This window comes from Amblyomma maculatum, chromosome 6, assembly GCF_055883805.1.
Source record: "Amblyomma maculatum isolate TAMU_Amacu chromosome 6, ASM5588380v1, whole genome shotgun sequence".
NCBI classification, from domain to species: domain Eukaryota; kingdom Metazoa; phylum Arthropoda; class Arachnida; order Ixodida; family Ixodidae; genus Amblyomma; species Amblyomma maculatum.
The window spans coordinates 63,906,447-63,931,519 of record NC_139349.1 but is presented as its reverse complement, the minus strand read 5'-3'; the positions used below and the strand labels follow the sequence as shown (position 1 = coordinate 63,931,519).

The following is a 25,073-nucleotide window of genomic DNA, read 5'->3' as shown; positions in this document are numbered from 1 at the left end:
AATGTACGCTCAGAACGGAATTATGTTCCTTTTGTTCTGGAACAAGAAGATGTCGAATCATTTTTTTTTGTCGGCTGCTTGTTTGTAATGAATTATTTATGCCGAAATGATAGATTACAATGCTCTGTTACTGTGGTTACTAATAAGCATAAGGGTGACTCGTTCGTAAGGAACTATGATTGGGAACATCCAATAAGTACTGTACCAAAAATAAAGGTTTATGACTTTTTAATTAAAACAATTGTTAACTTTATTAATTCCTCGGGAAAAAAAACAGTTCCGCTAAAACACCAAATATCTTGTTGCCCATGGATTACGAACACTGTCCTTGCTACTTTGAAAGAAAGGGTATTAGCTTGGGCTAGGTGTGACCGATTACCAATATGCAGATTCTTACGAGTTCAAGTTTGCTCGCAACCGTTCAAATGCAATAAAAAGAAACGACAAACTGACATACTTCAAGTGGAGGTTCGAGGAATTTCATCGAAGCCCTAGCCAGACTTGGTCACTTCTAAATGAGTTAAGAGGATACACTTCGAAGAGGCCAATAAATGTTATCTCTAAAAAATTTTCTGCTCTTTTGAAAACTCTAGCTAATGAATTTAAGGCAACTCTTTCTGCTGACAGAGACAGTGCTCCTGTTTCTCCATGAGTTTTAATTAATGAGCTTTTCATCCTCAGTTCAGCAGCATTGCATGAATGTACTGAACATTATCTTCGATCTGTTTTGTTCAGCTTTAATATATGGTTATTCTTACCCACGTTTTTTCGGACCGATTGTGGGCAGCACTTAGTATTCGGTTATATAAAATTGATATTAAAAGCAATGTATAAAACTACCGAGGTATATCGATCCTTCCAACTGTTTCTCTTACCATAATAAAAAAAAAAAAAACATTTAAACTTTAATGTGTACCTTCCGTGAGGCAAACGACGTTTTTTCTAACCATCAGTTCGGCTTTCTTTGGGGAAAGAGGAATTCAGCTTCCTTTAGATGAAGTTTGTGATGTGCTTAAGTCCGTGCTCCAAAACAATATATTCGCTTGCTCCCTGTTTTTGGATGTCTCCAAAGCATTTGACAATTTTCGATAGTATACTAATTATGCCATGTGCTTTACCAATACGGCATTCATGAGCCATTCCTGTCTCTTTTATTGCATTGCCTAACAAATCGTTTACATATTATAGCATTAGAATAAATCCGAATTGAGCCGATAGTCATTGCTAAAGGAGTTCCGCAGCGCTCATTTTTAGCACATCTGTGATTTAATACTTAAGGAAATTACCGTAGCACTACCCCATAAAAGAGCAGGATTTTCCAATGTGCAGATGATAACCTCCTAATTACTCACCATCATAACCACGACAAGCCAATCTCGAATCTAAAGCATGGCATAGCAAGCCATGTGTTGATTGCACAATAACCTAATTAACGTTAACGGCGCGAAAACTGAGCTTGTATGTTTTGGTAGTCCTTATAAGCAAATCGCTGTTGTTAACATAATTTTGTACTCTCATCAACAGTGATAAATTCACTTGTCTCCCTATAGAATGTGTGTCATCAATTAAATGCCCAGGAAATCATCTGGATGCTAACATGCTCTAGAACATTCATTTAGCGCATATATGTAACGGGCTATGTAGGGCAGCATATTAGCTGTATTTTATTAAATCGCGTCGCCCTTAGCACACCCGTAAAAATGTTGTCAATCCTCTAACTTACTGTGCACTGCGATATGGTACAACCTGTTTTCAGCATTGTTCTAGTACCCAGCGTGAAAAAATTACCAGTATTTTAAAAGCTTTGCGGAAGTCTGTCTGTTACGGTATGTCTTTGCCTTTGAATATGAATTTGTTAACCTAACTGCGAAACCCTGAGTTTGACCACCTGTACAAACTAACAGTTGTACTAAAATATATTTGGAAAAGAGGAGTTTGCAATGAGTGTACACCAGTAAGATAACTTCGGCCAAGGGAACGATTTACTTTGCCTCGCGTGAGAACCAAATAAAGAGAACTTGTACGTCCTTTTGTGTTCCTCTGGTATTGAATAGCCTGCCTGAAAAGGCTTTTGCATAAGCTGGTAACTTATGAAACTCTATGTTTTGGAGCAATGGCCTTCAGTTTCATCTCCGCTCCGCTCCCCTTTGCGTCGTTTTTTTTTTTTTACCCTTGATCTCTTGAAACGTCTGGACTTATTATTTGTTTTTTACACATTATTAATGTTCGCCAACATCCAGGCACTGCTCTTGAAGCTTTCCTTGGAGGCCTGAATTTGTATCTCTTTTTGTGAAAATATTGATTATCATTAATATTATTACCGGTTCGATTTTATTTCATTTGCAGAGTTGTTACTACTGAGGAGATTCAGAAAATACGGAAACGCAAGGTGCGCAAAGAAGCCGACAATGCCTACTGATTACGAAAAATTTACTCTTGTAAGTTCTTCTAGTATGGCTGTAACAAAATATTAAGTTAGAAACCCAGTCCTTATGTTTGTTTCTTCAAGACAGCGTGTAGCAAGGACTTTTCATTCATCATGCATACAGTTTCATATTTCGCCATTCAAGAGCGTACTGAAACGTGTGCATGAAAAAAACATATTACGGCTTTTTCACTTTGTAAGCGTGTTTCTGCCTAGATGAGTTTATTCTACATTTCAATAAATTATTTACATATTTTCGATGTGCTAACGTTGAGTGACCACACTTCTCAATGCGGAGATTTCCACATCGCATATTTGCTGAAAGCATTTGCCGATAAACTGATTTTTTGAAGGATGGATGCTTGAATAAAGTAATCACAGCATGTAGTTTGTTCAGACTGATTAAATCGTGCTCCTAGATGGCAATGGATTGCATATGGCTCACATTCGCTTCTGTTAGCATTGCAAAATGCTTAACGAGACGTCGTGCCGTTAAGCACAAACACAAACCTACTATCGCAGTGGTTTGTCTTAAAATCAGACCCCCCCCTCCCCCGCCCCCTCCCGGGACTTATGAATAAATGAGAATGAACTGCCTAACAGTAATCAAAGACACAAAAACATAAATTCACAATCAGCACAGAAACTGAACTAATTTTCGCTGAAGGCAGGCTGCCAGACGTTTTTATTTTCACAACCTCTATGAATCTTCGATGTAGTGTTTGAACGCTCTATGTCACAGCAAATATCAGATGTCACGGATTATATAAACACAGATTATGTTGAGTTTTAAATGAACATACTTCGATGTGTTGATGTCTAACATGTGCAGTAATTTTCATTCCGATACTAACTTTCAAACCACAAGCCCATTCTCAACAATGTGATCCTGTACTATAATGATGCTTTGCTTGAGCGTGTAGATTGTCATACATTCTTAGGTGTTACTTTCCAGTCAAACCTAACATGGTCCCACCATGTGGGAAATGTAAGAATGAAAGTAGCGAGATGTATTGGAATATTAAGCCGCCTTCGAAATCTTACCCTGTCAGGCTCGAAAAGCAGCTCTATTCCTCACTAATACACTCTCTCTTTAATTACTGTTGTTTAGTATGGGGTACCGGAATGAAAACTGACAATGACAGACTATTTGCACTGCAGCGGAGGGCCATTAGAGCATTATATAAGGAAAATTCAGACACCGTAACGTTCATGGCAACACATAATATCCTACCTTTCCACGATATATAACGCAGAAATTATCTGTGTACGTATTTTCTGAAGTGTCGAGCAATTATAATAGATTTTCTAGTCATTATCTAAATAGGGACACAATCTGCGGAGGACTTTCATTGTTGTATATAAACCTCGGACTAATTATGCTAAACAGACAATTGATCATCAAATCATGAAACTATGTAATAATTACCCAGACATACTTGATATCGCAAGAACAAGTAGAAGTCTGCCAACTTTCAAACGGAGAATAAAACCTCTTTTCACTTCAATAGAAAACCAAATACATGACTAAATTAGATGCGAAATCGAAATGTATTGTGCTATTCCTTTACATTGTTCCAGAGTTCCATAACTGTTGTTACATTTCCTTATGTTTTGTTATTGGCACGTGTCTGAATGCGTATTTTGTACTGCGGTGATAGTTCTTAACTCGGTGTTTTTGTTTCATGTGTAGTTATATACGGTGAAGATTTTTGTATGTAGTTGCATGTGCATTGCCTGTACTTTGTACCCGCTGCTGTTGCGCCCAGTGGGGCCATGACCTCGTAAGGAGACTAATTACCCCCTTTTGTCCTGCCCCACGGGCAGTACCATGTATTGTCCACACAATCACTGAATAAAAAATAAAAAAGGCACGTTTAATAAGTCTCAAGGCGGTGATCTTAGTGGCCGAAATAAGTTTTTCACTGCGTCGTAAGGAAAATCTAAGCTTCAATACCATGGTAATGCAGTCGCAGTCTCTCACAACTCCCTCGCGCTACCGCTTCATGTCTTCATATCTGCCACGATGGGTCAACCATTAGCTGCACAAGGACGTTGCTGCGGCATTCAGTCTTGGCCGCGACGGAAAAAAGATGCATGAAAAAATGCGGAACAGCTAGCCTTGTGATGTGCCGTTTGAATGCAAGTTAAACAGCGTCAGGTGACAAATTTCTAGCTTTTTTTCCAGTGATTTTTATTGCACTAAACGCGACATGCGTTCATCGAAAGTGCGAAAGCCTCGTAACACATATATCTGGGTAGAATATCTGCATTTGAATTTTTGTATGCCTCAAAGTGCTTGATGATGGAACGCTTTTCTTTTCAATTAGCAAAATAAAAGAAACACGTTTCTAAGTATAGCCTCATGATCATGGCCTGAATTGCCACAGATTTGCGATTAAGTGCGTTGTGTCTCCTAAGTCGCATTTATTCCTAAGTACTTTTGCAAATTCCATCCCATTCGTTTTTATAACAAGAGTAAATTTTTTTCCTATACAGGATCGGGTGTGCTTGTGGCGGACGAGGGGAGGCGGCAGTACGTACAATAAGGAATCATCAATTATTACAATAATGTAACAGTAAATGATCCATAAGCATGCATAAACAATGAATGAAAGAGTAGGTAAGCAGACGAGGGGAAAGTTGATAGCGGCAGCCTATATTTGCCTTTAATAGCAGAGTTACTAATTAGTCGGCGGGACGTTTAGCGAAACTGTTTCAGAATTGGCAAAAGCCATTTTTTTTTTCTCGTTTCCATTGATAACACTGCTAGCGTCTGATTCTATTTTGTTATTTTTTCGATCATATATAAATATTTAAAAGTGTCTGCACTATGAGGTGTTGAAAAATGAGAGTCACGGAGCTTGACCAGGAGTAATGATCGTATGTTTGAGAAATAAACGAGAAGATAAAGGAAGCAGGAATCGCATGCTTATTCCATGGACGAGGGAGCTAAAGAAATACGTAAAACCCATGGAAAGTAATAAAAAAATGCGTTTTGTAGTGATGGCTCTAGTGATAATTGCTTTGCAAAGTCGCTTAGGTACATTGTCAAAAAGATTTAATCTCGTGCGCTAATAGAAACGTGTTGGTCTTTGAAAGTTTTCTGCGCGGCCACATGGCAATGAGGGCACTGTTATTCCAAGATTTTAACATGACAAAGAAAAAAAGAGCACGTTTGCCTTCTTGATCTTTTTTTTTTTTCTGCCTTGGAAACCGAGACTGTAAAAGCATTAACCTGTCATGACGAAAATAAATGAGATATTACACTAGACTTCATCTACATCACCGTAAACAAGACAAAAGGTCTCGAACCCAGAACACAGATTTCTAAATTGTAGTGACCCATCAAGGTCAGAGAACTTCATAAAGTTCCATCTTCGCCGCTATCTTACCTAGGAAAATACGACATCCACATACGCTATCTCGCTACATGCAATTAACGGTCATGACGACATTGCTTAATTAGTTTATGCCAACATACGAACCAATAGGTCGTGACAGCGCTGCTAAATGAGTTTACTTTAACATGCAAACCAACAGTTTCTGCAATCAGCGGTAAAGCATGCACTCAGCGTATCGAACGTTAGTTCGATAGCCATGTCGGACAGCGTCGAATTGCTGTTTTTTTTTTTCACTGACTGCTTGATCATAAATGTAGTAGAACCAGAATTCACAGGGACGTGCCAAACAGACATGTCCACATGAAACTAAAGCTGCTTCAATACAGCCAATGTTTGGAACAGGCTTAGCCACTCTGGCAGCTTGATTGAGCTTTTAAAGCTTCCCGCTCATATGTCACACTGTCACCATGAATTAAATCTTCACGCGTAGTGCTCTCTTGCCTGGGCTAGGGAAGCTGATCTTTTCGTTCTAGTGGTAATGGATTTCTATTTATTGACAGTTTGCTTTTATATTTAAAGACAGCGGACACACTCCGTCGACTAATCCTGTGTGCGCAAGTCTTGAGTCACGAGGCTTTCACATCCAAAAAGCATGGCCATCTCAGCATTTCTCATTACCATATAGTGGTGCATTAGCCTATAGAACACTTGGTTGAGCCTATGAATGAATCAGCCACTGCAAGGACATATATCATTGAGTTTCTTTTTTTGTTCGATCATGCATCTGTCCTCGGCCGCCTTCACATCCTGGTCGCCTTTGCGTGACGCTGCATAAATATCCAGTTAATGATCAATGCAGCACTTTCCAGCTTCAGGACAAAACTGAACTTTCGGCTAGTGGCTTCAACATTGGCGGAAAAAAACGCGAAGACGCTGACGGGATTAGAGTTAAAGAGAAAAGGCGCTGCTCCAGCCACAATACCTTATAACGTTTGCGACCTTGAAGATGCTTACCGTGTCTCGAGTCGCCTAACACGATGGCCCAGTTTTACCAACAGTGATGCCGACTAGGCAGGCACGAAGAAAGAAAGCCCGGCATGGAGTGTAATGAATGGCGATAATGATTCTAGTTATTTATACGCTTCCTCCTTTTATTCAAGCGCCATCCATTATCAGTTGGTCAACACGGTTTCTGTGCTTCCTATACTCCTCTAGCCACTAACTCATGAAAGACTACAATGGCAGACCAAAGAGTCTCGCTCCCATCATGAACTAACAGAGCGGGCGACATGTACCGCCTATGCAAAATCACCAAGAAAGGGGGTATATTTCTTACTCTTTTTAAACCCTTGTTCTCTCCTTTCGATACCCTTTGATCTTTACGTGAGCTTCAAGGGCTTCGTGATGCAGTTGGTATGCAGACCCTGTTTTCTGGTTAGTTTTTACCACTGCGGCACGCGCATGTACCACAGCAGAGACAATGGATTCGTCCGGGGCGGCTGTCTGAGTACTAGCTTTGCGCCGATGTTAATTGAATTTGCTTCTCCGCAGTATATATGTTTTTTGTATATGTACAGTGTACACGACTGTGAAACATTGAAACATTTCAGCGATTTGTACAGCCTATAACAACATGCAGAAAGCTGTCTACGGTCATGCAGACGTATATTTACTTATTTTTGGCTCGCCATCGACCGAAGACGGCGTAATATTTGATGAAAGAAGTATTCTGACAATATTCTTTCTCACCGTTTTTATCTACAGCCACAAGCAGGAACCTCTCAGAAGCACAGGTATTCTTTTTGCCTAATGGTAGGGATACCATGTTTCTTGACGTCTCTCTACGACTCTCCAGAGGCATATGTGCGCTCTGTGCGGCTTCCTAAAATTCAATTACTTGGGAACAAGTGCCTGCAGACAAGCCGCGAAGTCGCAGCGGGAACAAATAGCTGTGCATAAACCGAGAGATAGCGTTGTTTTCTTGGTAGGCTTATTTTTTTTAGAACAATGCTCGAAGACAATGTCTGAAAGCGGAGGCCACTCTACGAGCTCTACCGAGTGTTGACCTGCACGCAGCGGATATTCAGGCTATATACACGGTTCACTTCTTCTATCCTAGCTCTAGCTTGTGTCGTCCAGGGAACTGAAACAGGAAGTGCTTTGTGGAAGAAAGAAATGATACATTTTACTAAACTAACCACACAACACAAGGGTAACGAAGTTGAGATTCGGGTACTGGCTGGCTGCTGGTGGGATCAGCTTGGCAGGCAACTCACCCTTCGGCATGACGATATTTTAATGAAACAAATTTTAAGGGCGCACGGTTACTGCTCATACACACTTTTGGTATGAACTATGATTTATTTCTAGCAGAAGGAAGCCGACGGAAAGTAAGGAATAAATGTGCCATATTACTTGACGAAAATACTCATTAGGTTACGTTTGGAAGCGAACGCCCATTTTTGTACACGTGCAAACGTACTTGAGCCTCCCAGATAACCTAAAGGCACTCTGTCATGTCTGTATTTGTTCGCAGGAAAGTGTAAATTTATAATAATTTTGGCGCACAGTACCCTGCGTTAATCACAGGTTGAGAAACACCGCGAAAAGGGACCTACCTGTTGACATTCACAATATAACCGAACAATGGAACGCCATTCTCATTATTCATCGCAAAGCAAACACAGCACTTCGTGTAGGCATATCCTCATTGTGAAGGTGTTTTACGGGTCCCTTTTTTTTGTGAGGGACAAATGCTTTTTTTATTTGTCTTTTTATGCGATACCAAGAAGCTAGAAGCGCAGAATTATCGCAAATGAATGCTTTGCGTTTTTGTTTTTATTAGCCGAAGATCACTGGTAATATTTTGCTTCGTGCTTTTCCCCATTTTCTTCAATACTTCTTCAGACTTATGCTTTCAATCACTCAGGAGAAAGATAAAAATATAGCTTATTTCATGTATTTATTGCCTGTCTAGTCTCATTTTTGTCCAATGCCTGCCCTCCTTCATTCATAGGAAGTAAATTAATTCAAGCAATTCCCTTGATTGATATCTCCAACTCTGAGCGGGCAGAGATTGCCCAGTTTGTTCCGTTTGAACAATTTTGCTTATCCGCCTTTTTTCAACAATATGATGAACTGTTAAAAAAAAAAAAGGAATCGAAAAACTTCGGGGGGCACATAAGACTAATTACATGCTGTGAAATTCAACTTCTGGGTTTCTGAATATTTTGAGTTCATAATCGCTTTGCCTTCCTTAGAGTGCCCTCTCTCAGGTACATACATCAAACCGCTTTTCAAAATACCAAGTAGAAGTAATTTAAGAATGCAAAAACCGCGATGCAAAAACCAAAAGTAGGTTTTAGCGTATGACGTCTCGAATATAGCCGCAAAGCTCAGTTGATTAGCTAAACTGAAGACTGTGAGTGACACCTGTCCTACAGGACCAAAAGCAAGCTCTAACGTAAGCTCCACAGCAAACGCCGAGCACGTCTGCCTTTTAGTATGCAGGCACAAATGCGTAAGCATGCACACCATTGCACAAAACAAATTTAAAATAGACGATGTATTTTCACACATGTTCCCCTAGAAATGCTTATACACTTCGGTACATACTTTACGCATGTTACAGCACATGCGTATGCACGTATGGTACGCCCAGTGCGGTATGCGCAAGTGTCAAAGGCGAGAATATAACCATGTTTCTCCTAAAAACTCCAAGATGGCCTTCATCGCACGCCAGTTATCAGTTTGTTTCACTCTGGCGCTTCGAGTAGTTTTCCTCGAAGCGCCAGAGTTTTCCTTCGAGTACCATGCGTAGAAAAGATGTATGTTAGTGCCAATTGTTTCTTTCCAGCTGTTGGGATGTATGACGTTTTTACTGTATGTTCCCGCACATTGAGTATTGGAAGCGTTACTAAAAGCGCCTCAACACATTGGTTGGGCATGTATTTTGTAGACATCCCATTCGCTTGTGCCCTGATGGCTTTCTAATGGGTTATGTCTGGGCACTTATTTCTAATATTGGCCGGAGGACGGGGGGGGGGGGGGGGGGGGGGATGCCTGGGAAAACGTCTCACTTGCAGCCGTACTGGCTCTTGTTGGAAATAAATGCCGCCTAGGCAAGCGCGAGCCTCATAAAATGCGCCCCATGTCGAGGCCTTAATTACATAGTACAACCTATCACATTCTTAAACAAAGCGCCTGGGCGCTTTCCAGTGTTCGCAATTCCATTGGTCTCATCGGCGAAAGAGCCGACGCACAGTAGTTTAGATAACCGACCACCAGCGTCTGCTACAGGCGAAGTAAAGATTGGAGATTGACCGCAGGACCCCAACGAAATAAGTATTTAAATTCTTTTGATACAGCAAAACATGAAACCACGCCGAAATACGCTACAACTAGAAAACTTTAAAGGAGGTGTCCTAAAGGTTTAAGTAAAATTAGAGGAGATTGAAAAAAAAAAAAAACGCGGCTGTTACCCTTTAGAGCCTCCTTAGCTCTCCCTTTGCCGAAAGGGTATTTGGAAGGCGGAGAAAACTCCCAGACGCAATCATCATGAAAAGAAATCATGTAGCGCAAATCTAGAGTTTGTGTAAGTACTCTCTCTTGCCCAAACCTTTCGATCTCCTCAACAGCTATGAGGTATACGTAAAATAAAACTGCAGAATCCTGCAACTTTAACCGGTGCCTCATGTTCTAGAACCCAAAACGATACTATAGGCTCTCGCGAAAACAAAGCTGCCTTGAAAAATATTTACGAAGTAATGATCAGTTCGAAAATAGGCTCTCAGTATCATGCCAACAAATGGTGATCACAAAATGGTCCGCGATTCAAGAGTAAGTTCAAGCAGTTTACATAATTCGGGCCCTGCGCCTAGACGGGCGCAAACGGTCCTAGAAAACTGCAGGAAAAGAAAGAAAAAAGCTGAAAACAGAGATTGAATACAGTCTCTGACCGCCTAGCAGCTTCTCGGAGGCACTTTCCGGCGCTCCCAATCCAGCTGTACGGCCGAAGCAGTGAGTCGCTTTAGCGCTTCGTCGCGCTGAGAAACCCCAAAAAGTCCGATCATGCTGTCTCCCGAAAACACATTCTGCGGGAAGAGCCTGCAAGGAAGCGACTTCCTTAACTGCTCGACATTGTTACCGCTGTCTCTTTGTCATGTATCCGCATTTGCAAACGGCCCGGACATCGTTCGGGTGACACATTGAGCGCGCCACCCACTCGATGTTCCTTGCCGAGCAGCTTGCGCGGCTCCCCAGCCATTGTTGTCCGGTGGCCGGCCCCATGCGGAGGCACGTCCCAGCAGGAGGCGCGTTAAACGCGTTAAGATTCAATTTGCCTAAAAGGCCCCCGATCTCCGGAACATGGTAGCACGCGAAATACATCAAACTGCCGGGAACTCTCTCACCCTCTCGGCCACTCATCTCAATTTTTTTGCACGCTTTTATTTTTCACTTGGTAAATTTTGTTTCCTTTACTTTAATATTGCTTCTTTATTCGCTTCCTTTAATTCTTTTCCTCTCTTACCCCCTTGCGCAAGGAGGCGAACACTGCCACACGCCCTCAAGCCTTTACACCCTTGCCTCTCATTACGTCTTCCTTTTTCTCTCATTTGGTTCTTTGTGTACTTGCGTAGCGCACTCGTATTTTGAGCATGCGCGCTTGAAACTATATTCTTTTCTTTTTTTTTACCTTTTACACCTCTTATGGCCTGTGCGCGAAAGACTTCGTAACGCCCCTTCTCTTTACCTTGGCAGCAGAACCGTCCTCTTCACTCTTTCACCGGCCTCCCGTTCTTCCTTCCTTCTTCAGCCTTGGCTCGCTTCTTCGCGGCTTCACGGCGACCCCAAGCCACAGGCAACGGTAGCGCTTTGTAAAATAGATGAACACGACCGCAGTAAATTCGAGGAGGCTCGCCTCGGTACTGACTCTTTAGGATGGTTCGGAACACCCTGAAGGCTCAAGAAAATGCGCATCAAAAAGTAAAAGAGAAGGAGATGGGTGAGGGGAAAACCGGGAGGAGAAGGAGCCGGTCGGGGCGAACTCGAAGATCTGCACTGAAGGCGAAATATCGGCCGAAAGAAGACGGACAAAAGAAGCCGGTGGGTACGTGAGTAAGTTCAGGAGAGCGCAGAGTAGCCGAAAGTGGAAAGCTTTTCCCGGCCGGCGTCTCCATCCCATTATTTAGTTGCCGAGCCCACTGGGCTTGCCGTTCTAATGCAGCGGAAAGCAACCGCAGGCATCCTGCGGACGGTGGATGTATCGGGCCGGATAAGCTAAGGGGCCCGTTTCTTCTCCTCTTTTTCGCCTCTACCCCTTTCTTCTATTATATGGGCTACGCAGCGAATTTGCGCTTGTTTTCTTTTTTGTTAACGTACTAACCAGGGGCTGTTGAAAACTTACTGCAGTGAAAGGTACGTGCAAGAAGGGTCGCGACGACCTGATACTTCTTTGGTTGATGTAAAACCTGAAGCGCTACGCAATCTCTTCGTGATGTGCGAAAGCCAGCGTGAATTCTTTAGAAGCACGCGTGCTACTCAATAAGTGGGAAACGCGACGTGGTGCATAGTTTCTCCTGTCATTCTATTGAAATAGTTATGCGCAGTCGCCATGAAACAAACAGAAGACGTTTAACTCAGAAAGTAAATTAGTAATTTACGTTTGCGAGGAGTCTGGAATAAAATATTAAGCGTGAGTAGAAACTGTTTCATATGTTTGTCTCTGTGGGAACGAAGTTTGTCACCTTCTACATTATTGAGAGATATTAATGCGTGAAGTGTACATATTTAATTATCGGTATGAACCCGAGAACCAAGTCTGGAAAAAAATGCGATCTTGTAATTTGCACCCAGTTTTCTCGTTTAGCTGCTCTGTAATTTTTATTATTAAAGTTACCTCTTCAGTTGCCGCACCACAAGGGGGCTTTAATAAATATCGAGATAGACAAATGGATGTTTTTTTTTTTCATTTTCACCAATTGATTAGTGTTTAAAAGGTCGAAACGCCAGACTAATGAATAATAATAATAATAATAATAATAATAATAATAATAATAATAATAATAATAATAATAATAATAATAATAATAATAATAATAATAATAATAATAATAATAATAATAATAATAATAATAACAATAATAATAACAACAATTATTATTATTATTATCATTATTATTATTATTATTATTATTATTATTATTATTATTATTATTATTATTAGTCCACAGGAAGGGAAAGGTGCAATGTCACACTTGTTTCTGTGGACACCTAAAACGCGTATAGGGAAGGGAGGAAAGTGGAAGAGAAAGTGGAAAGACAGGAATAGGAGCCGTAATGGAGGGCTGCAGAATAATTTCGACCACCTGGGGATCTTTAACGCGCGCTGACATCGCACAGGACACATTACATGATTTTTTTTTTGTTTTTTTGCATGCGAGGAGCAGTTTAAACATCGTGTTTTGTTTTTTTTCTTTTTGTCTTTTTCGCCGAACGTAGGCGTGAAGCGTTCAAAGAAGTAACTGCAACCCAAAAACCACAGATGTTTCCAATCACTGGCAAGCAAGAAGTTTGAAGGCATGCCTGAAACCGAATTTTCACTCTGACAGCACAGCTGACAAAACTCAGGCTCGACAAATTGCCAACGTTAGACTGAAAGAAGGAATCACTCTTCTGCCTGGGTCAAAGCCCTTCTGCAGGACGTGGACTGTCATAGCTACATTGCGTCCTTTAATAAAAAAATTGCCTACGATTACGTTACTGCCTAATGCGAAATTTGAGCTCAGCTCATCAGCTGTTCCACCTTTTTCGATAGATTGAGGCAAAGATTTTGAACAAGAGACGCACAATTACAGACAACTATTTTATTTTTCACACATATTCCTTCAGGAAGCACTCCACTAACAGCTCTTGACTGTCATGAAGGAAGCTTTGTGGTCGGAGAAATGAAAAGAGCAATTAAGTTATCGGCAGGTTACGGGAGGCAACGCGTGGACCCTAAGGAACGTTGCGCGGCGAAGACTAATGCCACAAGCTGCAGATGAAAAGGAAGAACCTTCGCAAGTATCTTAAACTGACTTGAAAACGCTGTAGCCAAAGTTAGCAAGCGTCTCATCGATTTTTAGCACCTGTTTTTACAGAATATAGAGGACGGGATAGATCCGGGCCAGGCCTTCCTCGAAAGCCAAAGGATGATCGGACAAAGATCCGGACTATCAAACTAACTGTATATACGCAAAATACATCAAAATGTGCAACCCCAACCCCGATCTCGATGCAGACATGGGAGGTTCGAGCAGCGATGCATAAATTCCGCACTATGTCCGTCCCAGGAGTAGATGGCATAACAACCAAAACTCTGCGCAACCTCGATGACCATTCTGTCCAAGCCATGACAGACTTGTTCAACAAGCACTGGAAGCACTCGCCCCCCGGAATGGTCACACGCAAGAGTCACCTTCATTCCCAAAGCAGGCAAACTAGACATAACCAACCTCTGACCAATCTCTCTCACATAATGCATGGGCAAACTTTTCGAGCATGCAATCCTTAACAGATTACACAACCACATGTATACTGGCATTCTCTTCCCACACACGAGGGAAGAGAAGGAAGACCCTCTTTAACCAAACCGTATGAACGTGCCTTATTGAGCTCTAGGAGTAACGTGAATGCCAGGGTCCTGGCAGGCTGATTCGGACATAGCCGTCCCATGTGAAACGAGACCGAAGTTGGCAGCTCCTGGTAGCTTGGGGTCGTCTAAAGGTCAAAGATCAATGGAGGTCAGCGCCGGGCCACGCTTATGCCTCAAACTGCAAGCAGTATTGCTTTAGCAATAATAAGCTGGCGACAGCTACAAGCCAAAACATTCCTCCCCCAGATTGGTTGCCCTTGGCACACCCGGGCCGGTACGACCCCACCTGCTCTCTATGTGGCGCATTTAGAGCCACCTTCAATCACATAATGTTTCTATGCGAAGATTTCAAGCCACCACTCCAATGGGGACTCACGGATCAAGAGGGTTGGGAGATCGCGGTGTCCAGCTCGGACCCAGCAGCGCAAAAGATGATGGTTGACTGGGCTGAAGCGGTCGCTGCCAGGCACGGCCTGACCGACACCAGCCGGGACCAGGAACCACCTCAATACTTTTAATGTACCCTGGTTCCCACAATAAACGATTTACCACCACCACCATAACTGGTTCACAGGGATGGAAAGGCGCAGTATCTGTCACACTTGTTTCTGCGGATACCTGAATCGCGCACAGGAATGGTTTGGTTTAGTCTGTGGGGTTTAACGTCCCAAAGCAAATCAAGCTATGAGAGACGCCGTAGTGGAGGGCTCCACAAATTTCGACCACCTGGGGTTCTTTAACGTGCACTGACATCGCACAGCACATGGGCGCCTTGCTTTTCGCCTCCATGGAACAGCTGCCGCCGAGGCCGGGATTCGATCCCGCGTCCTTGGGAACAGTAGTCGAGCGCCGTAACCGCTGCGCCAACCCGACGGGGTCGAAGGGCGCATTATCTGTCACACTTGTTTCTGTGGACACCTGAATCGCGCTGTAGGGGAAGAAAGGGAGGAAGTTGGGAATGAAAGTGGAGCTGATTACGAGGGACAGCGGCGACGCCGAAGGCAACGACGACGCGAAACCCAGGCACGGGCGCCAAAGAGCTGCGCTCTAAAATTAGCAGTGGTTTGGCACGCCACCGCTCCGATGGCGGACGATGACTGTTGCGACCTTTCTCTCTCCCTCTTCTTTTTTTTTCTTCTCTATTTTCTCCTTCTTCCTCACGTAGCAAATGAGGGGGCTCAGTTACAGAGCCAGTAGCAGGCCCGTGCATTTTCTTTAGTCGCAACAACATCAAACAGCACACGAACACCTCTACGTTTCGCCTCCTTCGAAACGCAGCCGCCGGCGGCCGGGATAACCCGCGGTTACTCCAGCACAGATGGGCATCTTTAAACACTGCACCACTGCGGCGGGGCTGGCTCAAAATGCCCCCAAGTATCATTTCTCGTAAAGCAGTGCCTTATGCGTGGCTCATCAATGAGTGACCAGCCAAAAAACTCATTTCAGGTCGTTCCGGATCTTGGAGGAGACAATTCCCGGAGTTATACTTCATTTTTATGTTAGGTTTGTGCTAGGTTTGTGGGGTTTAACGTCCCAAAGCGACTTAGGCTAAGAGAGACGCCGTATTGGAGGACTCCGGAGATTTCGACCACCTGGGGTTCTTTAACGTGCACTGACATCGTACAGCACACGGGCGCCGTGCTTTTCGCCCCCATAAAAAAGCTGCCGCCGAGGCAGGGATTCGATCCCGCGTCCTTGGGAACAGTAGTCGAGCGCCGTAACAACTGCGTCACCCCGGCGCGGGTTAAGTTTTTTGTGTGAAGTATTAATTGAGCTCAGAAATGAATACAGACGCAGCGAAATCGTGCCACAAAAATTTTCAGGCCTGTGGAAAAGTGAGGTAATTGTTTGATTTAATCTTACTACTTAAAAAATTTTGAGTTCAGAATCAGCGTGTTTTTGCGTATTTCTTATCACCGTTGTTTAAAACGTGACAGAAAAAACATGGCTTGAACCAAGGAATAGAGCGAAAGCTTTGTGGTGCAGCGGTAGCCTCTTTAATATCCGCTTTTCGATCGGCGCTTAATAATTTTTATTTTAGTTAGGTTTTATTGCCACCGAACTGTGGACACCTACACCTAACTAGGTCGCGATCATGTTTTCATATTTTTTCTTGCAATTTGTTCATTGGTTTATCAAAAAGGGAAGGCGCAGTATATGCCAGGCTTCAGGGAAGGAAGATGGGAATGGAAGCGGAGAGAAAGAGGTCCCATAGTGGAAGGCTGCGGTGATTCGGCCGCCTCCGGGCCTTTAACGTACGCGGACATCGCACAATCCAGGGCTGCCTCTCAGGTAATAATAATAATAATAATAATAATAATAATAATAATAATAATAATAATAATAATAATAATAATAATAATAATAATAATAATAATAATAATAATAATAATAATAATAATAATAATAATAATAATAATAATAATAATAATAATAATAATCAATCAATCAATCTTTATTTAATGTGCGCAGGAACAACCATGTGGTCTTTGTGCTGCAGCACAAAAAAAAAAAAATGAAAAAGCACAAACATGTTTACACACACAGAGAGAACACAAAAAAAAGAAATAAATAATACATGAAATGAAACTGAGACGAAAAGTATCACGGAAATTAAGCAAACAATGAGTATCATCACTTATATACACAGTGAGAGAATTTTTTAGCACACCAGGAAATAAAGAAAAAAAAAAAGAACGGTAGGTAGAAGAGAAAAAAAAAAAAAAAAAAAACAGATGACTGACATTGATTATAGTAATATAGAAATATACATAAAATAAACAACCATTCCAGGCGCAACAAGTGCATGGTACTTAAAACACAGGCTAGAAATACAGAATAATACAATAAAGAAGTAAAATTGAACAAGGGACAGTAAGATTCGAATATAAAGTTTAAAGTTGAAATATAAGCAAGAAACGGATAAAAAGTAGTTCAAGATACAGACAGCATTGAACAGGAGAAAAAGCAAAAAGTGAAGTAAATACAATTTAAGGCTAGAAAGTGGGAGTTATATGTGATAAAGTACTATTTAGAATACAACGCTACGAACATCCAATGTAAATGAACAGAGCGAGTTTTGGAAGATGTCAAGGTGAGGACAAAAAGAGTTAAATAACCACTGCATCCTGTCCAGAGGGGAGTGGGAATGAAGAGGAGAAACCTGAAATGGTCTGAATTCCCTCATGCTCTTTCGCGGAACGCGCAGTAGGATGTACTCTAAGAGCTGAGGGCACATAATGTGGCCATGAAGGAGTTTGTACAGAAATATGATATCAAGTCTGATACGACGGCAGTGAAGGGAAGGAAGATTCAGTTGGGCGCTCCTGGTGGAGCGAGAGGGGGAAGTTGCGAAAGGAAAGCGATAATGAAATATCCGTAAAAATTTTTTTTGTACTCTGTCAACCTTGTCCAAGTTCGATTTGCAAGTGCCATTCCAAACAACCGACGCATACTCCAAGACCGGGAGGCATATGGACAGGTACAGTTTTAGGAACGGAAGTGGAGTATGGAACTCTCTCGAAAGTCTGCAAACGAATCCGAGTGTGCGCATAGCCCGCTGAGCAATGCGTTTAGTGTGAGAGGAGAAGCTGAGGGTGCGGTCAAAAAGTACACCAAGGTCATTAATTTCATCAACCCTATCCAACAGCACAGAATTGACAGAATAATGGTAGAGAAAGCTATGTGTTTTACGAGTAAAGGACACAACCCTAGTTTTGGAAGAATTGAGGGTAAGTCGATTCATCGCACACCAATCAGAAAAAGCAGATATGTCCGATTGCAACAACACGCAATCTTGAAAAGAATGTATTACCTTGAATATTTTTATATCATCAGCATAAAGAAGAAACGAGGAGTTCTTTATCGCCGAGGAAACATCATTAATAAAAACGGAGAAGAGAAGCGGGCCTAGTACTGAACCTTGAGGAACTCCACTCGTTGCAGGGTAAACGAAAGAAGTCTGTCCATTGACACTGACAAAGCAGAAGCGATCAAGGAGATAGTTGCGTAGGAGGGCTACGAGAGAGACTTCAACGCCAGAGAGTAGAAGTTTTTCAAGAAGTAGTGAGTGAGTAACAACGTCGAAAGCTTTGCTCATATCACAGTACACAGTGTCAACCTGACCCCTCTGAAGGACTGCTGCAGAGGCATACGTCATAAACGTGACTAGGTTGGTGGAAGTAGAGCGACCCGACATGAAGCCATGTTGATTCGGTACTATGATATGTTTGAGATGGAAGGAAAGTACGCTGTGCAAAGCTAATTCGAAAAGCTTAGAGGTTGCACATAGAAGAGAAATCGGACGATAATTGGAAACATCAGTTTTGTTTCCAGACTTGAAGACAGGAAACACGCGTGCCATTTTCCACACGCGAGGAAAGGCAGCATTTTTTAAACAGTTATTAAATATGGCAGTCAGTACTGGTACGAAGATATAACTGAAGGCTTTTATTATGGCAGCTGGAATGCCATCAGGTCCAGGAGACAAAGATGGTCTCAGACGCTTAAGACTCTCAGTTATCAACTCCTCGTCAAAGAGAATGGAATTAGATAGTGCACCAGATGGGAGGCAAACGGAATCACAATGTGGATGTTTGTAAACGGAGGAAAAATGTTGTGCAAAACTGTCGGCAACATCCCGAATTTCCGAACCCTGAGAGTCAACTAAGCTGATACTTAAATCTGATTTAATGGAACGCTTGCGAACGTAACGCCAGAACTGACTAGGACGATTTGAGGCATACCTCTCTAAAGACTCAAGATAGGAGTCGAAGTCCCGCTTGTATAAGCGTTTGCAAAGAGAACGCACACGGCGAAACTCATCTGCCCAATTGTGAAACCCAGGGCGTTTCGCTTTACGATGGGCCCGTTCCTTGAGCTTTAACGCCGTTATTAGTTCCCTTGAAAACCAGGAAGGGAACTTCCTACGCGTAGGAGTATGCAAAGGTATGTACCGACGCATACCATCAAGAACTATTTCTGTAAAGCGACTGACTTGTCCATCTGAATCATTAATGTCCTTTAAAAGGGACCAGTCGACGGAAGAGAAGAAATTGAAAAGACCGACATAATCACCACGTGCATACGCGAAACGGGGCGAATTCCCCACCCGATCTGAGTTAGTAGAAGGTGAGGCAGAGACAGCAGTAGTAACTAGAAGCGGAGGGTGAAATTTGTCACAGCGAGTCAGCGGTATGTCCGAACTCGAGACTCGAACACTTTCAAAATTCGATAGACAGATGTCAAGAATATTACCGCAACAGTTTTCAATGAAATTGTGTTGCTGCAAAGAGTTAAAGGCTATGAAATCAAGTAGAGCGTTACACTTACTTAATATGTAATAATTGTTGTGAGAAGAAATAAGTGAGTTCCAGTTGATACCAGGAGTATTAAAATCACCTAAAATAAGAAGTTTGTGTTTGCTATGACAGGTTATAACATGTTCGATTGAGAGCAGAACATCATCATAGGCTGAAGGAGGTAGATTCGGAGGAATGTAGAAAGCTGCAAGTAAAAGTTTTTCATGTCGATTTAAAGTGAGCTCGAGCCACACACATTCTTCAACAGTTTCCAGATCGGAACGTCGAACACACTTCACAAAACTGTCAATAGCAATGAGCACTCCACCTCCTCTTGATTTGGGACCTGTTTCAGGGCGGTCGCTACGAAAAACAGAGTAATTATTTGGAAAGAAATCATTGGAAGGAATATCACTTGACAGCCAGGTTTCGGTAACCACAACAGCGGTATAACAAGAGGACAAGACGCTAGAAAAAAATTCTGATCCCTTAGTCCGAAGACCTCGGGCGTTTTGATAATAGATATCCAAATTAGGGGCCACTGCAATTTTGCGTCAGTTCAGAGGGATGAAGCATATCGTTGTAAAGCTTCCCACGAAAGTCCTTGTATATGCAACCCATCGGCCACATCGAAGGCTCAACAAGCTTACTGTAGGATTCTTCATCAACTTCAATATGGAAGGACGAGTAGGAGTCGTACCTTGTTTTCAGCTGCCGGCAGGAAATGGGAGTAATATTCACTGATTTTAGATGGTTGGTAAGGTCTACCGATGTAGTATCGGGACTGAGTTTAGAGACGAAAATAGTCTTCGGACGCTTCTTTTGGTAAATGGCAACGTTCAGGACAGATGAGCTCGATGCGCCAGTAATGGCTCGACTTCGGTGCTTCTTCATCTCACTGGGTAAGTCAACCGCACGGCGAGGAGCAGAGGCAGAAGATGAACAGGGAATATCTCCAGGAGTCATCCCTCGATGAAGAGCGGCGGAGTAGTCCACAGATGGCTGCTCCTCACGGGTAGGATTGCCCACAGAGACAACGAGAGGACGCTCGACGAGAGGACGCTCACACTGCGAAGCAGCGCACCGCACAAGCTCCTGGCGTAGGCCGCGAACATCGGCACGTAAAGAGGCGATAACCTCGGCTTGTTGTACGAAAGCCCGCGAGTTCTCTACACGAAGGCGCTCGTTCTCTTCCCGTAGCTGGGCAACCTCATCGCTCAGAAAAGAGATTCCCTCAAGCGCGTCGAGGAGGAGAGCCCGTAGCGAGGCAAACTCACCGCCATGTTCGCCGGTCGCGGCTGAAGGGGGAAAACCGGTCGGGTGGCTGGGCAGGAGCGGGGCACCAGGGACTCTAGCACCACCGTCGCTAAGACTAACACCGTCAGACGACGACGACGCACACAAATTACACAAGAATGGCCGAGAGCCGGACTTCAGAAGTTGCAGCTCGTCATCCGCCCAGGTGACGCACTTCGTGTGAACACGTTTCGCACAGTCGGCACATCGTAAAAACTGCTGCTTGCCAAAAAACGGGCGGGAGCACAGCGCACATGCGTCCTTACTGGGCGCCATCTTGGGAAAAAAAAGATAATAATAATAATAATAATAATAATAATAATAATAATAAATTGTTTCACAGGAAAGGAAAGGCGCAGTATGTCACACTTGTTCGGCGGACACATGAACCGCGCGTAAGGGAAGTAAGGAAGATGGGAGTGAAAATGGAAAAAGAGAAGAAAAGAGCCGTAGTGGAGGGCTACGAAGCAATTTCGACCACGTAGGGACCTTTGACGTGCACTGACATCGTCACATCACCCAAAGCAGCCCTGCCATTCTCGCGATGACTACGAATTTATTGGCTTCCGTCAGGTATTCAGGGGTATTATAGTTGGCATGGCCTGTCCCTTCATTGTAATCATATCGATGTAGTCAGCAGCTTTTACCGGCATCGCGGGCTGAATTAGACGTCTCGGAGGCGTCGTAAGAATTTCGGGAGACGCTACAGCTCTGATGTAAGGGTATGACGTGACAGCACTAATGAGCCCCTTCAGTAGCCTCCGATCCTGACTTCGCGGAGACGGACACAATCATTTTATTTACCCGACTACTCCCTCAGTCAAGAAAAACGAAAGTGCGTCCGTGTACTTAGGAGAGCATGTCTGAACCTCGAGCCAAAGGTCATGGGTTAATTTGCAATCTCACACCAATTGTATTTTCAGTGCTATCAATAAACATCGCATTCTTACTTGTCAATATCGTTATTCAGTCACGTTGCTGCCTTACCCCTACAATGTATCTGATACTTTGCTCACTTTTCATTCCGTAAGACGTCACAACCCTTTCGACCGATCCTGAGTTTCTGGATACGTCGCCAATAACACTGGGTTCTCGGCTGAACACAACACTTAACGTGTGAATATGCTACTCAGCGTTCAGAGAGATATGTCACAAAGTGGCAGAAGGGACGTCTTGTCCGTAAACTCTCTGTATACCTCGTTAATTGCTCTAAGGCAAAATTTGTTCCCGGGGACATGCTGAGAAAATTGTACGAAACGAAAGGAAACTCTGCTGCAGTTCATAGCCCCCACAATGCTTTCGTGGTTTGTAATATTAGCAGTTATGAAAATTATTGCGTATGATACAAAGGCTGACACCTCATATCTGACAATGTTAAACGGCGGATCGTAACTTCCAGAAAATGTGGCGGTTTGTTTCGGATTGAGAACGTACAGTGCATACGTATAACGAGGTGTTTACAAATACTGCTTTGGAGGCTGAGAGCTTAGTGCCGTAAGCCCAACCAGCTCCTTCTAACTCCATGCTGCTCTACCTCTTGTTCATCTTGGCTATAAAGACGTCGCAATATTGCCGTAGCTAGAAATTCATGTTGAAAGCAATGATGATGACGGCATCTGCCTGGTGCCGCATCTAGTGCCGACAAGAGGCCGCCCCTGTGCTGGATCGCCGAGAGTTCGTTGTTCGCAGTAAAGTCCACCATAGCTGTTAGACACCTCATTCCCAATTCAGGACTTATTTTTGTCGTCCCAAATTTTCTGTCAACACAACGGGCGAGAAATTTATATCTCTGCTTAAGTTGAAAAAGCTATTCCACTGAAGATTTTGGTAGTGCGCTGCTCAGGCCTACTTCTGTTTAGCCTCAGTCTTATTGCTCACGTGCACAATAGGTCTTTTTCTTTTTTTTTTTTTGTAAACACGTCATAGTGAATAACCTTACCGGACAGCGGACTCCGTGCATAGTAGAGGGAAGAACACAATATCATGTTCAACCTCCGCCCCCTCCCGTTCTACCCAAAGTAACAAAAAAAGTAAACAGGTTGCACCAGGGGTCGCCACAAGGTATACAAGATTTAGAATAAAATCGTCGACTATTTTCCTCGCACAGCAATATTTATGAATTGAGATTTTCTCCGACGGTGTAACCATCTGGTGAAGAAACATAAACTAGTATTTCGCACATAGTTTCTGCGCGTTACCTATCCATTTTCGCTTAAGGTCGCCATCAATTCACGCATGCCCATGCCCTGCACCTACGCAAGCGCGCACACACACCGGCTAACTACAAGGCAGTTTTCACTAGCGGAAGTGTAAAATAAGAAACCATGTTTTCGTGGAATAGCGACGGTTTCAGTGAAACATCTAATGATAGCAGAAAAACTGAATAGGGACGCTTATCGCAGCATACAGTCGTAACGCTGCTGTCAAGGAAACCAGCTCGCCTTTTGATTTGTACTTTGATGTAAACTGTTTCGCAGTGCTAGTACGACTCGATGGTTGGCAGTTCGACGTAAACTGATCTAGCAATGCTGTCATGACCCGTTGATTTGCACGTATAGAGATACCGTACGCGTATGACTCATTTAGATAGCCTAAATGAGTGAATAGCGCTGAAGAAATTTCATGAAGACGACGATGTTCGTGCAGTGCACAGTGCGAGAGTGTGTTGCAGTTTTACACGAGGCGTCATGGACTGTGAGAATTATTTCGTCTCTGCACTGTTTGGGCGCGACGATGAAGACAGCAATGTTTGCTGCCGTGCCGAAAGATGAAAAATATGCGGCACACGTAACGTTTGTGGCGCCATCGGCGGAACACATAAGGTGCAAAGAGTTTGAACAACGCGAAACTCTCAGATTAACGCCGCAGAACTAACCCTTTGAAACATCAGGTAGAAATAACAGGCGACCCGAAGAAAATTCAATAGATTAGAAAAAAAAAACTGCATTCATAATCAAAAGTAAAAACGCAAACAATTAAGATATGCACTCACAGGAACGTTGCAATGTCGTTTCTAGATGTCAGATTATTGCCAAGAAGAGGTGATGAGAAAAAGGAAGATGTGCCCAGCTCATCCGGATTAGAGGCGTATCCTGTAACGACAGGCCAAACAGATCACTTGGCTGAACCGTATCGAGCGATATTGCACATAGATGTAGCTATTTAAAATATAGTTGCTGCAGGAACTAAGAAGAAACACGCACGCACGTACACAAACACGGACACACACAAGGAAATTAACTCTGTTTTTATCTTTAAAAGAGAACAAAAGACGACATTGAGTTGATGAAGGAGCATTGTGGGAGATAGGGACTATGAAACAAATAAACGAAACGTGACATATGTAGAGAATAAAAATGCGGCACGTGCGGATATTTGTCGAAAAATTTTGAAGTTGCAGTTGCTTTTTTATACGTTCTAGGGCTCGACGTTATATGTAGGCGTAAGAGAAAAAAATCCAGGCAAAAATCCTCCAGGCATCGCGACAGATAATAAACGGGGAGAGCTACGCCAGATCTCAAGAAAAGAAATCTACAAGGCTATTTGGGTCTAAACCGACGCAACAGCAGCAAGGCGAAGAGCGGCGAGTAATCAACATTGGCGAAGCGTCGAAGCGGAACCCGGGGCCATTGCGACCGTCCTCCATGATCCTGGTTCTTTGTAAAATCATCGACCTATCTCGAAAGCTCGCACAGCCCGGTTTCCACGCTATCGTAGAAAGGCTTCGGGCGGGGCCATTTTCTCGCCCGTTACTCACTTGTGTGGAGGAAACAAAGAAGGAAGTTAAATGAGACGTGACGGCGAGAGGCCGAACTTAAACGCGGAGCGTTAACGGCGGTCATTGGTCCTTCCCGTCTTTTCCCCTGTCCTCGTAGCGTCTCCTTCTAACATCCGACAATTTTAGCCGCCTTTAACGACACGCCATGTCGTTAAGCGAACTAAAGGGTGTTCGATGTACGGCATCCATCAAGCCAGAACCGGAAATGAGCCACAACTACGGCATTCGAATGTACAGTAATATGACGCTTCTGAGTATAATTTCTAAGAATAAGGTTCACATGTTTGCCTCTATT

The 25,073-nt window shown here is 43.2% G+C and overlaps 1 protein-coding gene across 3 annotated transcripts in view; it reads right to left on the bottom strand.

Moving 5' to 3' along the window:
- Positions 1–24,102, bottom strand: part of LOC146185894 (nephrin-like) — a 710,707-nt gene extending 686,605 nt beyond the window's left edge. For 2 of the 3 annotated variants that reach the window (XM_084606824.1, XM_084606827.1), the window contains exon 1: positions 23,993–24,097. The gene's annotated coding sequence lies outside the window, so the exon portion shown is untranslated. Of the gene's footprint in view, positions 1–23,992 lie in introns of all 3 variants that reach the window. The other variant, XM_084606825.1, reaches the window with a different exon arrangement.
- Positions 24,103–25,073: the final 971 nt, after the last annotated feature.